This window comes from Mustela putorius, unplaced genomic scaffold (genome assembly GCF_011764305.1).
Source record: "Mustela putorius furo isolate JIRA1106 unplaced genomic scaffold, ASM1176430v1.1 tig00003845_pilon_pilon_pilon, whole genome shotgun sequence".
NCBI lineage: Eukaryota > Metazoa > Chordata > Mammalia > Carnivora > Mustelidae > Mustela > Mustela putorius.
Window position 1 is genome coordinate 9,820,160 of NW_025421998.1, and position 16,022 is coordinate 9,836,181.

Here is a 16,022-nt window from a genome sequence, read left to right on the forward strand (position 1 = left end):
CCTGGGATCGAGCCCTGCATCGGGCTCTCTGCTCAGCGGGGAGCCTGCTTCCCCCCTCTCTCTCTGCCTGCCTCTCTGCCTACTTGTGATCTCTCTCTATCAAATAAATAAATAAAAATCTTTAAAAAAAAAAACAAGAAGTAATGAGAGTGTGGTCATTGTCCATTTTGTAAATCCTGTAAGATCCGGCTTAATAGAAGGTGGACGGGTTCTCAAACTTGCTTCTGCATCCCGTCACATGTCCTGTGGCCTCTGGGACACCCCAGCATGCTCTTGGGGTTGGGGAGAGGCTCTGTGTTAGTCTGAAGGTGATTTTGATGTTGCCCTTGGCACGTGAAGTCGGTCAAGGCTGGGGCTCCCGGGAGAGGCTGCGGGCGGAGGTGTGGGTGTGGGTGTGGGCATGGCCGGGCTGCTGGGATACTGGGGTCTGTCCTGAGCTGGCCCTGCAGCACCCTGTCCTTGGCGAGGGCCCTGTGGACTCACCTCTGTGTTTCTTGTGTCCTCTCTAGCTCAGGGATGCCCCAAAGACACTGGGCCCAGGGTTGTTGGGCACCAGATGAGGGGGGAACCCGGGTCTTCAGTCTTCCAGCATATTCGTGTCCATTCTGGAGCTGCAGTACACATACCGTGGGAGATGCTGGTGCCCCCTTGAGCTGCATTCACTGAGGGGTCAGCTTGGGATGGGACGTGGATAGATGCTCTGCCTAGCTCGATTCCAGGGCTGTGAGACGTGAGTTGGGTGACTGCTGTTTGCTGAGCCTATGCCGTGCATCTGCTCCTGCTGGCCACCCAGATTGCAGGGTCGAGTTTCCGGCCGCTGTCCTGTTTCCCCACTGGCAACTCCAGTGTCTGCAGAGGCATCTGAGACAGGCGTCAGGCTGAACGCCCCCCAGAGTGCTTTGGGACAGGAGTGAGACCGGCCCTTTGTACCTGAGGCACAGAAGGTAAGCTGAGAGGGGAGAGGGGCCCCACGACCTGGCCCCGTCCCTCCTCTGGCCTGGCCGAGCTGCCCACAGAAGGCCTGGGGCCCCGAAGCCTCAGCCAGCGCTCAGAATCAGATCCTCGGGGTTGGGGCGGGGAAAGCTGGCCTGGAGCTCGGTGTACTGACAGACAGACAGACTATGAGCAGAGGGTGAAGTGGTCTTGGCTCTGGAACCTGTCTTTCTGTGTCAGCATACATACTTCACTCACCACTCTTCCGATGCTCCCCAGATCTCCAGACGGCAGCAGTGGGGGGAGGGGTCCTGTAATTCTGTGCGGTTCTGACGCTAATCCCCCAACCATGATGGGCTTTAGGGCTCGAGACTGCACCAGAAAGGGGCCCCCACTTCAGATGCCTGCTGACGTCCCAGGCCCCAGGACTTCCAACCAGATGAGTATGAACCGGGGGTGCCCCCCTTGGGGAGTTTGCTCGACTGGCCCATGGAATTCAGGAAGGCAGTTTATTTATGTTTGTAGGTTTGTTATAAAGGCTGCAACTCAGGAATGGCCAGATGGGGGAAATGCAGAGAGCAAGGTATAGGGGAAGGGGGAACATGGAGCTTCCATGTTCTCCCCAGGGTCTCCCAGCACCCCAAAGCGCTCCCCCACCTGGAAGCTCCCTGAACCCTTTACTTTAGGGGTTTTGTGGGGGTTTCATTAGGTGGACGTGGTTCATCAGCTTGCTGGCCATTTGTGGTTAGCTCAGTCTCTCGCCCCCATCCCTTCTCTGGAGGTCCCCTCAGTCTCCAGCCCCCCGTCCCTTCCCTGGAGGTCATGAAGGCGGGGACATTTCCACATCCTAACATGCCTGGTCTTTCTGGTGACCATCTGGCTCCCATCCCAAAGGTACCGAGGGGTCCCAGCCACCTGGTTCATTGGCCTACGAGACACTCATCACTCTGGAGGTTCTGGGAGTTATGGGAGCCGTGAGCCAGGAACTGGGACAAGGACCAAATATTTGTTGATTACACCACGCAGGACGCATGACAAGCCATAGTATCTGGGGTGTTGAGCACTGGTCAGCCTGGAAAGTGTGAACGGGAGAGGCTAGGGATGTGAGGAATCCGAGATCTCTTGGCGAAGGGAAAGTGTTTCAGTGGCTGACGCAGGTGGCACTGGTCAAACTGAAGGGTAGATTGCTCTGCGAGTCTTGATGGCCACTTTCCTCCTGTGGGGTCCCATAGCTCCCTTCTCTCTGGGCATTTAGCATGCATCACAGTCGTGGAAGGTAATGGAATTCTCAAACGATTTAGATAAACATCAGTAATTCTTAGAGGAGACCCCCCCTTCTCCTTTTTTCTTTTTGAAGATTTATTTTAAAGATTTTATTTATTTATTTGACAGAGATCACAAATTGGCAGAGAGGTAGGCAGAGAGAGAGGAGGAAGCAGGCTCCCTGCTGAGCAGAGAGCCCGATTCGGGGCTCGATCCCAGGACCCTGGGATCATGACCCGAGCCTAAGGCAGAGGCTTTAACCCACTGAGCCACCCAGATGCCCCTGAAGATTTACTTTAGAGAGAGAGTACAAGAAGGGGGAGGGGCGGGGGAGAAAGAGGATCTGGAGCAGACTCGCCACTGACCATGGAGCCTGTCACAGGGCTCGATCCCACGACCCTGAGATCAGGACCTGAGCCAAAACCAAGAGTCAGATGCTTAACTGACTGAGCCATCCAGGAGCTCCTATAGGACACCTTTTGAAGTTCCTCCGTGGTGACTGTTTTAATAGATCACCAGGGAGAGGAACATTGAATACTGGCGCATGCAGTGTGGGGTTGGGTGGTCGGGGGGGGGCTGAGCTCTGGATTGGCCTTCCAGGGGAATACCCCGCCTTGTCCCTGAGACTCCATTTGATTGAAGAACACTGGATGTCTCGAGGTGCACTCTCCCTCTCAGCGGCGGACTCTGTTCAGCACGGTTCGCTGGGGACAGCAGCTGCCCCAGTGGCCCCTGGGGTGGGTTTCTGCTCCTCTGACGTGGGTAGGGCTCTGCTTTGTCTCTTTCCCTTTGCCTCTGTCCAGGGAGCCAACTTGCCTAGACAGAGGGAGGACCTGCTCTTGGGTCAGTGAGTGAATAGCTGGAATTCCTTAGGGAAGTCAGCTGTAGGGGCTGTGCCCCTCGGGGATTGTCCCCAGCTGGGCCCCTGGGTGTCTAGTAGAACGTTCACGTTCTAGTGAACATCCAAGTTCACTTGGGACGTGTTTCAACATGCTCCTGCCGTTTTTGCAGGGCGGATAAAAGCAGTGCTTGGCCCCGTAGGCCACAGGCTGCTTTTCTTCCCATGTTTTCCTTGTGGGGTGTGGACCAAGCCTTGGCCACGTGCCTGTGTCCTGCCTCGATGGCCCCAAGAAACAAGGTTAGGGACCTTCTTCCAGATGGCTCTGTAGTTGCCCATGCTCATCAGGGAGGAGGTCTGGACAGTCGGTGTGTCCCCCCTTGTCCTAGTCTGCTCAGGTCGGCTCTCATGGAATAGCACAGCCTGGGGGCTTCATGAGCTTGGGCATGCTTCTCACCCTTCTGGAAGATGGGGCCAAGACCTGGTGCTGGTGGATTCCCTGTGCCTGTGCTGTGAGGGTTCCCTAACTGGTTTGCAGGGGGCACCTCCTCACTGGGTTTACAAGGAGGGGAGGGAGAGGGAGGGTGGGAGGTGGGAGGAAGAGGGGAGGGGAGAGTAGACGGGAGGGGGAGGGAGAGGAAGAGAAGGGGGAGGGAGGGGGGAAGAGGAGAGGGAAGGCAGGATGGAGGGGAAAGGGAGGAGGGGGAGGGGTGGGGGAGTAGCTGCTGGAAGGGCTAAGCAGGGCTTGAGAAGGGCTAAGTACAAGGAGGTCACGAAAACTCGTGGCAGCGCCGTACTGCTAGATTTGATAGAAGCACTGGAAGGTGATTAGATTTTTTTTTAAAATATTTTATTTATTTATTCGACAGAGAGAGATCACAAGTAGGCACAGAGGCAAGGGAGAGAGAGACAGAGAGGAGGAAGCAGGCTCCCTGCTGAGCACAGAGCCCGATGTGGGACTCGATCCCAGGACCCTGAGATCACGACCTGAGCCAAAGGCAGTGGCTTAACCCTCCGAGCCACCCAGGCGCCCCTGGGTCGTGTTCACTAGGCCCGGCTGCTGGGCCAGTGTCTCGGCTGGTAAGAGCTGCCGCATCTCCCTTGTCCATACCAGAATCTCAGTTCCCCTCACAAAAGGAGCACGTCTCCTCACACGTGTTTGTAGTACTCTATCCCCCGCACTGGGAGCCCGCAGTCGTTCCTTACGGGTGTGTGGAGTGATGCAGAGGAAGAGGTGACTGTCTTTCCTATGTAACTACCGTCCTGCAGGTGGGGGGCATGGGACCTTGGGCTGTGCCCTGTTAATAGGGCTATTCTTCGGGCAGATGGGCATCGACACGAGACTGACTCTGTTTCCCACCAGTTTCCTCTGTGACGAGGGACAAAATCTTCCCCTGTGGTCGCTGGTGCCTCCCTCACTCGACATTGTCCTGTGGTTGGTGGTGCCTCCCTCACTCATCATTGCTCAAAATCCCGTAGCCAGGTTTCTCCACCTGAACGTGGTCTTCACTGTACTTTCCTCTTTATCTTGTTGTCCTTGTCATTGTTTTCCCCTGACTTCCTGAGGGACGAAAGAAAATGCGGAGAAAGGAGAGAAGGAGAACAAAACAAAATCGAGGGGCAGAGTTCTTTGCATTTCTAGAAGCTTCTGGGCTGTTCTCCCGTTCTTGTGACTTCTCTGCAGCACTTAATAGCCTCATTGTTTTCCGTGGAGAGCTGTGATTTCTCTGGAATCCCTAGAAAGGGGAGCGGGCAGAGCAAGCCACGGGCGAGGGAAGGAGACCATGCTTGAGCGTCACGAGGGACTCAGGTGGGGTTTTGGGGGTGAGAGCTGGTGGGGGGAGAAGCAGCTGGAACGCTGGTCTGAAACTTGACAAAAGCACTTTTTACTAGGAAGATCAGCTCTAAGATTATGTGATTCCTGTTCCCTCTTGCGAACATTCAGACCGAGAGTCTGTGGAATAGGGTGAAGGTCTCAGCTGTGCCCCCCAAGCTGTCCGATTGGCCTTCTTTCCCGTCATGGTTGGTCTGTGTCCTCCTGGGTCCTTTTCTGCCACGAACTCAGGTGAATTCATGGACCTGCACGTTTGTCACTTTCCTCCTCGTGCAAGGAGCCCCTCCCCCTCCTCCTCGGCTCCTTTTCCTTCGTGATCTCCGCCTTTGGCCAGTGCTGTGAGAAGCGCCTTTCAGGATTGATATCATTTTGTCCACAGCACTGCAGGATGTCTGCGGGCCAGCGGGGCCCCGGCGAGAGGAGCAGGGCTGGAGCAGGGTCTGGGTGTCTGTGTGGAAGGCAGGGGAGGACATCCCTGGGGAGGGCCGTGCCTGAGCACCTGGAGGAGGCTGGTGGGTGAGGGGAGCTGTGGGTCGGAGGGGAGGCGGGGCCCCAGGGTCAGGCCTGGTGGCTGTTGGGTGTCCCCACGCATCTGCAGCCTGCTTGAGAGGGGACGCCAGTGCAGCGGGGGTTGAGGCTGGTGTGAGGGAGGAGAGGGGTGGCTGAGTGGGGAGGAAGGTGGTGGGTGGGTTTCTCCTGCTCCCATAGCCGAGCAGCTGCATTGCTGGTGGAGGTGGGTCGTGCCAAGCCAGGGACGGGGACAGGGACGGGGAGCGGGACAAGCGCATTTTCACTGCTTCCAGTTATTTTTTTCTCCCCAGGCTTTTTGCTGGTCCTTTGGTTTTGTAGAGAGGGCCTGGGGCTGGGAAGGAGGTGGATTTTCCTTCCTGGCTTCCGGGCGAGAATCTTCGGAAGGTGTTCCTCGCCCAGAGTTCGTCGTGTCTTCTTCCGTGCCTTCTCTTACCGTGTTTCACGATGATTGAGTCGTTCGTCTGTGGGGATGGTGGGGGGTGAGGATCCGCCTGTGTTTTTCTGAGCGCCGCTGGCCCCTAACCCCAGATCTTTCTTTTCGTTCTTCCTTGGTGGCTCGGCTCACCCAGATCCTGTTCCGTTCTGCCGACTTCCGTGTCTGTCCCGGCCTGTCCACCCGTCTGCAGGCAAGCCGGGTCCCGGCAGACAGACCTGGGGTGCCGGCCAGGAGTGCACCCGCTCCCCCATTACCTGAGCCAGTAGCAGTGAGGGGAGGGCTGCCCTTCCCAGGAACAGCCGCGTTTGCGCCAGGCACCTTCTTTCGGATTTCTGGTGGGTTCTTCGCCAAAGTTTCTGGGTTTTCCTCAGATACATATATACTTCTTAAGTACATTATTTCTGTTGCTTCTAAGAATAAGACTGCTTTATTTTTTTGTCACTGTCTGGGTGTTGTTTCCCAGAAAGACTGAGGGCGTGTGGGTCGCGCTGGGATCTGATTTATCAGATGCTGACAGGAGCTTGGCCTTAGCTGGTGGTCCTGTATTTCCTCTGGAAATAACGCTGGCTTCTTAGCTTTTTCTAGACAACTTTCATGCTTGGTTTCTGTTTCGTACCTTGCGGTGTCATCTAGGGGTGTATCACACAGGGTGGCCCCTGCTGTCATCTGGGCTTGTAAGGGCAAGGTTACTGGTTCCTCCTCGTTATGTCAGCCTTTTGGTGGTTGGACGTTTCTGGTAGATGCTTTCATGAGCTCAAGAGCATTCCCTCTTTTACGCCCTGTCTCTGACCTGCAGACCCCTGACAAGCAGGGGAGGTTCCCCCCGTTATCCTCTGTGCTTCGAATTTCAGGCTCTTCTTTTAAATCTTTTTTTTTCCTCCTCTGAAAGAAAATGATAAAATATGCTTCAAACAATGTGATCGGAAAGAACAAAAATGAAGACAAATGAGTGCATGATTTTTCTATTCTCTTCTTATCCTACAAGTTCTGCTCATCAACGAAATAATAAAACACATGGGGCAGATTCAAATGCCTGATGATTCAGTCCTGGCTCTCTCCTCTCTTCGCTCTGGGACCTTGGGAGGTACTCACTGTACCCCAGCCTTGGTTTCTTCATCCTGAGAAACAGTTCTGCTTTGAAGGATTGACGGCGTTTCCTTGTCCGTAAGCAAGAACCATTCATTTTTACATTCCGTTATGTGTCTTCTCTGCATTTACTTGTTTCAGTTTAATCCTCAAAAACCTCTTCTGTGGTGGGTGGTGGAGCATCTGGCGAGGCGTGTGACCTAGGCAGGTTGTCAATCAGGGTGGTGGTCATTGCTATTTGTGGGCAACACGGCCGTCCCCTTCATCCCTGGTGGCATCAGCAGGACAGTCAGGGAAAGCTGGTCGACCCCAGAGTTTCAGCCCCATGGATCCTGTGTGCCAGCGTGTGGAAGCGTGATGATTAGGACACGGTCTTCCTAGAGCACATGCTGCAAACCCAAACATTCCTGTTGGCCAGCCCCTTTCGGATGAACACTCTTGCTTGTAGCTCTGTGCTGGTACCACACTATTTTGACCATTTTTGCTTTATAATTTACTGTGAGAGGAGGGCAGCTCTCCCTTAGTGTGCACCAACCGCAGACTTGTGACTGATTGCACTCGTTTTCATGCATTTAGGTTGATAGCCGCATCTCATTTACAAAACGAACTTTCATTTCTCAATTGATTGCTTTGAAGGGCATCGGATCTATGCGAGGTGTCCTCTTCCCGTTGGGAACTTTGCCTGTTTCCATGAATCCGGGGCTCTTCCGTGTCTGGGGCAGGCTGCAACTTCTCTGGTTTACGTAGGGCTGTGCTTCTGCTGTTGGGATGGAGCTAAAACGTGTGTGTGTGCGCACGTACCCATTCTCCGTGCAGTCACTGCATCTGTGGGCACGTGCATTTACCCTGTCCCTTGCTGTTCCTCTGACTTTGGCTTTAGAGGGAGGTCTCCTGCCTCTTTGCAGTCGGTAGCCTGTCTTGCTGCAGGTCCAGTCGGGGAGGCCTCGGATAACCGGTCTTCGAGCTTGCTCGATGGCCCGCTCCTGGAAGCCCCACGGTGAGGACTGGAGGATCCTTGGTTCTGCTTGACCGTGGAGTTGAGATCCCCGTCTGGGCCCAGGCGTACGTTTTTATTAAGTCAGGGTGACTTCTGGGATGGTGGCCAGTTGGGTGGGATTCCCTGACCTGGGCCAACTTGCCATCCCTGTGGAAGCCCCTGAGGGTCGCTGGTGGACGGGCCATGGAGGGAGGGCCCTTCTGGACGCCGGCCATGACCGCCCTCCTGCATTGTTGCTGAATGCTTCCCGTGTGCTGGATGGTTCCAAAGGACGGTGTTGGCATCTGGGTGCGGCCGAGGTCATTGTGACATTTCTGGAATGGCTCGTCCTGCCTGCAGGCAGACCCACTTAAAGCCGTGTGAGCTCTGGCATTTCCGTGTAATTTTGCTTCTCTTTTAGGCTGCCTTCAGGTTCTGGCACTTGCCTTCTGACATTATATAATGACTTTTCCTTAGGTTCCATTCCATTGATCCATTTCTCAATCTGTCGTTCTCCGTTTGCTGTCACAAACGGACTCTGCTATCTGGAAGGTATTGAATTTAAGTTTTTTTAAATGAAGAGCGTTCTGTCCCCTTTTACCAAGGCCTAGACTCTCCCAGAGCCGTGTGGCTGCTCCCACTGAATGTCCTCATCACGAAAGGTGGGATTTGTTGGGTGTCTGGACGTTTTGGAAGATACCACAGATACTACACAGGGATTGGGGGTCCTTTGTTTCTGATACGCATTGGGAGTCGGTTAGGACGTTGGTTTTTCACCCAAGTTCACAGACGTAGGATTTCAGGTTCACATTGTGTCTGGTGGGGAGCGGGCAGGAGACGCGCTGTTTGACCCATGGGCAAAGGGTGCAGAGTGTCGGTAACTGTGCTTAATGTCATGGACCCGGCAGTGGCTCCCCTGGTGTTGGGTGCGGACGGGCCGTGGCTTGTGGTGCCTGGAGGTTTGCTGGTGGCATGTGCTCTGTGGCCCTTGCTTGGTCCTGACCTTGAGGAGGACCATCTCAGCTCTGCCGGTTCACCGCGGTCAGAACTCAGCCTGTCTTTGGGCCCTCTGCCGGGACGTTCAACATTCACTTTCTTAAAAATAGACAGAAATGGTTAGTGAGCTTGACGAGTTCATGGTTCATGGCGTCAATGAGTCATGAGCTTAAATGGTTAATGGCGATGTGCTCGACAAGCAGCTGCCTGTCCTTTTTCTCCAGTGACAGATGAATTTATGTTGTCTGTTACAAAGTAAGGCAAATCTCCCAAGTGTTTGATCACACACTTTTTTTTTTGAAATTTGTGGTCACTTAGCTACTAGAGCTAAGAGACGTTGCAGTGGGTGTAATTGCTCTAACCCATTCAGACTTGTGGATTCTTTGAGGGTGAGAGCAAGGGGCCCTTTACTATACAACGCCTTCGCATCGACAGGTGACCTTCAGTGTTGATCATGCGTGTAATCGTGTATCCTGTGTCCCCCTTTCCCTCCTCAGAAGATCAGCGTCCCGTCTGAACACTGGCAGGCTTCCTAGTGTGCAGGTGGCCAGCGTATTTGACCCCTCATCGTGGGGCAACTGTGGGACGCGTCCTGGTTCATGATATCTCTTATTCCTTTAACGTTTACTGAACGTTGGGTCAGTATCTTTACAGCCTGGCTCATTTCTCCCTCATAAAAGCTCTAGGTGGAGTACTGTTGTGGTGCTGATTTTTGGGACTCAGAGGCTCACTCAGTATCTCGCCCAGATGTCACCTGCTGAGACGGGGGAGTGTCAGGAGCTACAGGGCTCTCCGGCCCCCATGCTGGATCCTTCCCCACTGAGTTCTAGATCTCTGACTTCTTCCATAGCAGGTCAGAGATGCAGGATTTGTCTGCATTTGGAGTGATCAGGGAGGGTTACTTTAGGGATCTCATCCCTGCCAAGGGCACCCACGTCCCAGACTCTGGACCAAGCACAGAGGCAGCGGCGGTGATGAAGACGCCTCTGGCCTCAGGCTTGCTCTGTGCTGATCGCCCCACGGAGTCCCCAGGGGAGTGTGTTGCATGTGACCTGTGGAGAGTCAGTGGCATTCTGAGTGATGGATCACCGTCCTCGGGGACGTGGGCCCTCCACACACTACCTGCATAGGAGCCAGGGTCCGGGAGCGCCCCAGTGGCTGAACACTGGGGTTAGTCTTGGTCCTGACACTGTCCCGGGATCCTAGAACAGTCCTCCTGCTCATCCCTCAGGAAAGATGACTTGTGGAGGGAATCAAAGCCAGTAACCAGGATTCAAAGGGCAGACGCACCTGCTTCTGCCCCTCCTGTGCAAGGCACATGCATGGTGCCCAGTGGAGCCTGTCTGCCCCGTGGGGTGGTGCCTGGGCTGAGATGGAGGAGGGTCTCTGTGGCATGGGCTGAGGGTTGTCACCTGGGAGAGGAGCCTGGGAAGGATGTGGGCTTTGATCGGGGCTCAAAGCATGAATTATGGGTGAACTTAACCTTGCGGGAGGGCAAAGGTCTGTGCATTCCCTGCCCCGCCCATCTTGGGGGCAAAAGCTTTTCCTGGGCTGGAGGGGGAGGATGTGCAGACGGAGGCCTAGGACCCAGAGCTGCCCCTCTCCCTTCTCCCGGCTCTGGTCTCCGCAGGCATCTGTCTCTGCAGTCCGTTGACATGGCAACTAGAAGCCTACTCCTCCTGGACTTCTTTCTCGTTCTGCTCTTTGAAGAATTTTTTAAATTAAATCTTCTTGAAAAAAATATCCTGTGTGTCTGTTTTAAAAGATTTTAGTCTTGGGTGCAGAGCATAAGATGCACGTCCCCCCAAGTTCCACGCGCTCAGTGACGGCCTCTTTGACTTTCAGCTTCGGAGTGGAGCATCATGCTGAGCCGGAGCAGGGTGCCCTGGGGAGCGTGGGCGCCGTGACCGTGGCCGTGACCGTGACCGTGACCGGCAGCGGGGTCTCATCTGGGTCCTCTCTGTCGAGCTGCAGCAGCTGCCAAACCACCCAAGCCTAGGCAAGCCCCTGACAGGTGAGGTCCGTTGGGTGTTTCACCGGTACACACAGATCCGTCTTAGGAGGAGGATCGACTGTTAAATATTGATAAGGCGAGGTCAGTAAGCACTTGCCATCGCAGGCCGGGGTGTAACAGTGGCTCCTTTATTCTGGGTTTCTGCAGGGAGTCTCTGTACTTGCCTCTCCCTGGCCCCTCTCCCCGCCTTCACTCACTGGGCCGAGGTGGGTGGCCCGAGACCCGTCCTCGCTGGGCCTTGTAGGGCTTCGCGGGCCACCCTTTGTGTCTAGTGCGCGTGCCTCCCCCTCTCCAGGCCCCTCTTCGTGTTCTATCAGGAGGGGTGGGGGTACCACCTGGGCTGTCCTGAGACATGCATGTGAGCCCTCAGAGACTGGCACGGACCCTTCCTCCAGTCCCAGTCGGCGGGGGTGTGGGGATCTACTCATGCCCCCTGTGGGTGTCTTAGTGGGGGAACCGAGGCCAGAGCAGTCTTCCAGCAAATGCTCCTGCTCGAGCCTCTACTCCCAGGGAGGACGGTGGGTGAGGGAGAGAGTGTCCTTCAGCTCGGGCTGCTGTAGGTAATAGCACAGCCTGGGCGGCGTGAACAGCAGACGTGTGTTTTGGCTCAGCACTGGAGGTCGGGAGGCCGACATCAAGGGTGAGCAGAGATGGTTCCTCTATGGAAGGTGGCTTTGGCCTTTCTCCTTGGCATGGGGGTGGCTGCCTTCTCCCTGCTCTGAGCATGGCCTGCCTTCTGTGTGCGCCTGTGTCCTCATCGCTTTTTCTTAGAAGGACAGGAGTCCTCCTGGATGACAGCCCGCCTGTCACCTCATTTGACCTTAATCACCCCTTTGAAGACCCTTCTCTGAAGACAGAACGTTCTGCAGCTCGAGCTTAGGGCTTCCGCGTGGGCGCATGTGGATTTGGCCCCTAACCGAGGGGACCCCGGGCCGAGGAACTGGGCTCCACAGCCCTTGGGTCAGGGGTGCTGGCCTTTCTGTCCAGCTTGCCTACTTCAGGTGGTCTCTTTCCTTGACCACGGACTCCTGAACTGTACGGCGCAGAACAGAAGGGCTTCAATTCTTCGGTTAATCGGGATTGTTTTTCACACCTCCCTGGAGCATCCACCTCATGTGAGGTGATAAACGACATTTATATGTCCTGTTCCGGGCTGCGAGGGTACAGGCTTGCATTTCTTTTTCTCTGGATAGCTAGCATGGCAACTGACTTTTTATTCTGGGGTGTGAGGTTTTTTTTGTCCCCTGTGAGCCCTCGCAGACAAGACATCCCCCACACGGTTGGGAACAGCTGTAGCTTCTCCTGCTCCTGCCCCCTGTCCTGCTCCCGTGAACCGTGACCTCCTCGAGCTTCTCCTGCCTTCCTGCAGGACCAGTGCCCTCAGTCTTCAGTGAATGAGATGGAGAGGAAGCGGGTCGTGGCTGATTACGGCTCTGTCCCTTTGGTCTCGCAGACCTGGGGCACAGGTGCTGGACAGCTGCTGCTTGTCTTGGCCCTGTTTTCGCTCTCCTGGGGGGCCAGGTAGTTCCTGAAGCTCCGGGGGTGGGGTGCAGAAGGAGGGTGGCGGGGCGGGGGAGAGGGGGCCGGCCGATGCTCTCACCTGGAGGCGGCCATCCGCTGGACCCCTGTGCGCCTTCCCGCTGCCTCTGTCCTTTAGCCGGGACCTGGGGGTTCTTACGTGCGGTGCTGAGCTTCCCTGGGGGGTCTCTGGCGGGTCATCACAGTGCCCGAGATGCACATCCAGGAAAACCCAGGAAGCGTCCCTGGTCTCTCCTGTCCCCACTCCCTCAATTGTCAGACCAGCCTTCACCTCAGGTCCTTGCCTTTCCCTGTTAGCATTTGAGCACGGCTCTTCTTCTTCTTTTTTTTTTTTTTTTTTAATACATTTCATTTATTTATCTGACAGACAGAGATCACAAGTAGGCAGAGAGGCAAGCAGGGGGGCTGGAAGCAGGCTCTCTAAGGAGCAGAGAGCCCAATGCGGGGCTCAATGCCAGAACCCTGGGATCATGACCCGAGCCAAAGGTAGAGGCTTTAACCCACTGAACCACCCAGGCGCCCCAAACATGGCTCTTCTTCAAAGCCGTGAGCCCCTGGTGCCGAGAGCCTCCCCAGGACCTCTTGGCTCAGGCACACAATGAAACCAAGTCTTGTTTCACAGCTGATCCTCCTGTCGGGGGCTTGAAATCTAATTCTCTATGGCGCTTAGGCTTGGGGTCCTCCGGTGTGGAAAGCACGGTGTAGGGCATGCCGCATCTGTCCTCCGGGAGTGGGGAGCTGGGTCTGGGGCCATCCATCCCTGGGTGGGTGACAGACTGCCTACAGAGGTCAGTGGGTGTCGTGACTAAGGGGTGGCTCCCTGAAGGTTGCTCCCGGGAGGGTGTTTCCAAAAACACTTGAGCTGCAAAACCCTTCCTTAGCCTGAACCATCATGTGATGTCCTCTCCCGCAGCAGGTGTCGGTCCCATTGATGCTTGTGGGGCCCCAGAGCCCCTTGGGCCTGGGGGGATGGCTGGATGGTGGATGGGTGCCTTTGTGTCTCCCCGTGGTACTGACAGCTCCCATAATGGGCTTCTCCAGGGATGAGGCCAAGGTAGAAACTCTTAGATTTTTTTAAAGCCAGTTTTTGTTTTTGATTTTAAGATTTTATTTACTTATTTGAGAGAGAAAGAGCAGGTGAGCACAAGCAAGAGGCAGACTCCCCACTGAGCAGAGAGCCCTATGCGGGACTCGATCCCAGGACCCTGAGATCATGACCTGAGCCGAAGGCAGACGCTTCACCGACTGAGCCCTCCAGACACCCCTAAAAGCCAGTTTGTATTATCCCTGGCCTCACTCTGCATCCTTAGTCCCAGACAGATGATTTAAAAACTGCACTTACCTGTGACACAGAGGTAGCAGGGGAGCGGGGGAGGTGCAGGTCTGCCGGCTGCGCAAGAGGCCATTCTGCTGGGAGGTCTAGTGTGCGTCCTCTGCAAGGCAGTGCCCGCCTCACCGCGTGCACGGATGGCTCCGTGGCGTCCTCCACCGTCCCCGGCATCAAAGAGAACCAATCTGACCCGAGTTAGGCTCTGCTAATTTGAATGTGGCGTGTAACACGTTTGATGGAAACCATTGGATCAGTTCTCATTTCCTGACGTTTTCTGCTCATTTGGTAAGTTGCAGAGAGCCCATGTTTGGTACCAGAGGCTGTGCTAGGTGAGGTGCTGGGGGCTCTGGGCCCTTGGGCTGGCCACAGCCCTGGCACATGTGGAACATGTCCTAGAAGCAAGATAATCCCTTAAGAACTCATTTGTCTTTGATCTGTGAGTTGGAGCCCTGTCCCCAGGGGGGTTTAGGAAGATGCTGAAACACCACATAAGATGGTCTGAGAGGGACCATTTAGTGGCCAACAGGGAGATTAGTAAATTACAGGCTTCAGTGTGGGTGGTGACTCTGACCAGGGCACCCAGCGTCTGGGTATGGGTGAGTCTGCCGTGGGGATCGTGATCCCGGAGGGACAGGGGGCTGTGAGCGACAGTGCGGGGGGATCTGTTGGGCGTTAGGGCCGCCCTCCCTCTGTTCTTCACTGTCGCTGCGTCCCAAGAACCCTGTTTGTTTTGGGGTCGTCATGGGAGACAGGGAAAGGTACAGAGGGGCTTACATTGCCCAATGTCTGTGTTCCCACTCTTGATCCCTCGGAGGCTCTGGTGGACCTACAGCTTGGCCGCCCCCTGGCCCCAGTTTTTGTTGCTTGTGTTGCTCTCTGCCCTCAAAAAGAGGAAGACCGAAGTCGCTCCTGCTGTCGCTTGAGGCCAGCGTTCGTGCAGAGAGACTTGAGGGGACTGGCACGCACGCTGTGGCATCTTCCTCTCTGGCCTGCTCCTTCCTCCATCCTTAAGGTTCTTTTGGCAGACTTTTTTTGTGTCGTCCCATGGAGTGCCCGTGTTGTTTCATTTCTGCCTCACACGGAACGCGACTCCCTCTCCCTTGCCATGCATGCGTCGCGCAGCCCCGGACCTTTGCCCCCATCGGCTGCTGGTAGTCCTGGCTTCTGGTCACCATGGATGGCCTTGAGGGCAGTGCTGGGTCTCGGCACCTGGCTTCTTGATGGAAGGAACTGACAGCTCGTGGCCTCAGCTGGAAGCAAGAAAGAGAGCCCGGTGCTCCCGGCTTGCGGGTCCCCTGGAGATGGAGCTCTCCAGCTCTCTTCTGTAGCAGGAGAGTCCGTCCTCGTTTGAGAGGCTTTCTTATGACGGCTGCTCTGAAACCCATGCTGGTTCCAACCGACTCCTGTCACCGTGGGCATCTGTGGCTGTCTTCTCCTGTTCTGGTCACGAGGGATCTTGTTCTTGCAGTGACGGGTGAACTTCAGTGGTACTCTGGGCATCTGGGGTTTAGGGTGAGCGTCACAATCCTGCTTCATCTCCGTGGTGGGTCTTCCCCGTGGAGGCGTTGCTCCTGGTCTGTGTGGGGCTGTGTGGCCCCTGCCTGCTGGGCCTGGCCACTGTCACCTGAGGACAGCCTTGTCTCAGTTCAGGGGGACATCCACACCTTCCCAGAGCACTGCCTCCCCACAGCCGAGTGCAGGGGAAATTCCACTCGCCTTTGGGCCCCCTGGGAACAGGGTCGGGGAGTGGAGGGTGTACATGCATGCCTCGTTCCTTGTCGGGGGTCACTCCACTCCCACCAGACCCTGTTGGCACGGGAGGCGGGGGTGAGGGGCAGAGATGCCGACGCAGCCCACCTCTCCCTCCTTGTTCCCTTTATGATGCTGGGGGCAAGTGGAGGCAGAGCTCCCCCGGGGCCCCCCCCAGGCCATACTCCGGCGAGGGGTCAGTTGTCCTGTTTCCGCTGGGTGGGACACAGAAGATCACTTCCTGTTTGGCCAGCAGACACTGTTCCGGGGGATCCAAGTGGGACCCCACCCCACCACTGCCAAGTCAAGGGCTGGATGGGGGCGGTGTGAAAAATGAGCCCCCGTGTGCCCTGCTGAGACTGGGGTGGGGGGGCAGGTTCTTCCAGTGCTGTTGGGTAGAGTAGGGTGGCTGTTGTGGACAAGGCTTTTGGTTTTGTTAGAACCGTTTTCTCCCCCCATCCTTTGTATGGGGTGTATGTATGTGGGGGGCAGGCTTT

General features: G+C 55.8%; 1 protein-coding gene across 4 annotated transcripts in view; it reads left to right on the forward strand.

Annotated features, from left to right (window-relative positions):
* Positions 1-16,022, forward strand: part of GRB10 (growth factor receptor bound protein 10) — a 169,265-nt gene that overhangs the window by 21,383 nt on the left and 131,860 nt on the right. For 2 of the 4 annotated variants that reach the window (XM_045089545.1, XM_045089548.1), the window contains exon 2: positions 10,739-10,907. The exons of 1 other annotated variant lie outside the window; for it this stretch is intronic. The gene's annotated coding sequence lies outside the window, so the exon portion shown is untranslated. Of the gene's footprint in view, positions 1-10,738; positions 10,989-16,022 lie in introns of all 4 variants that reach the window. One more of the 4 variants, XM_045089547.1, reaches the window with a different exon arrangement.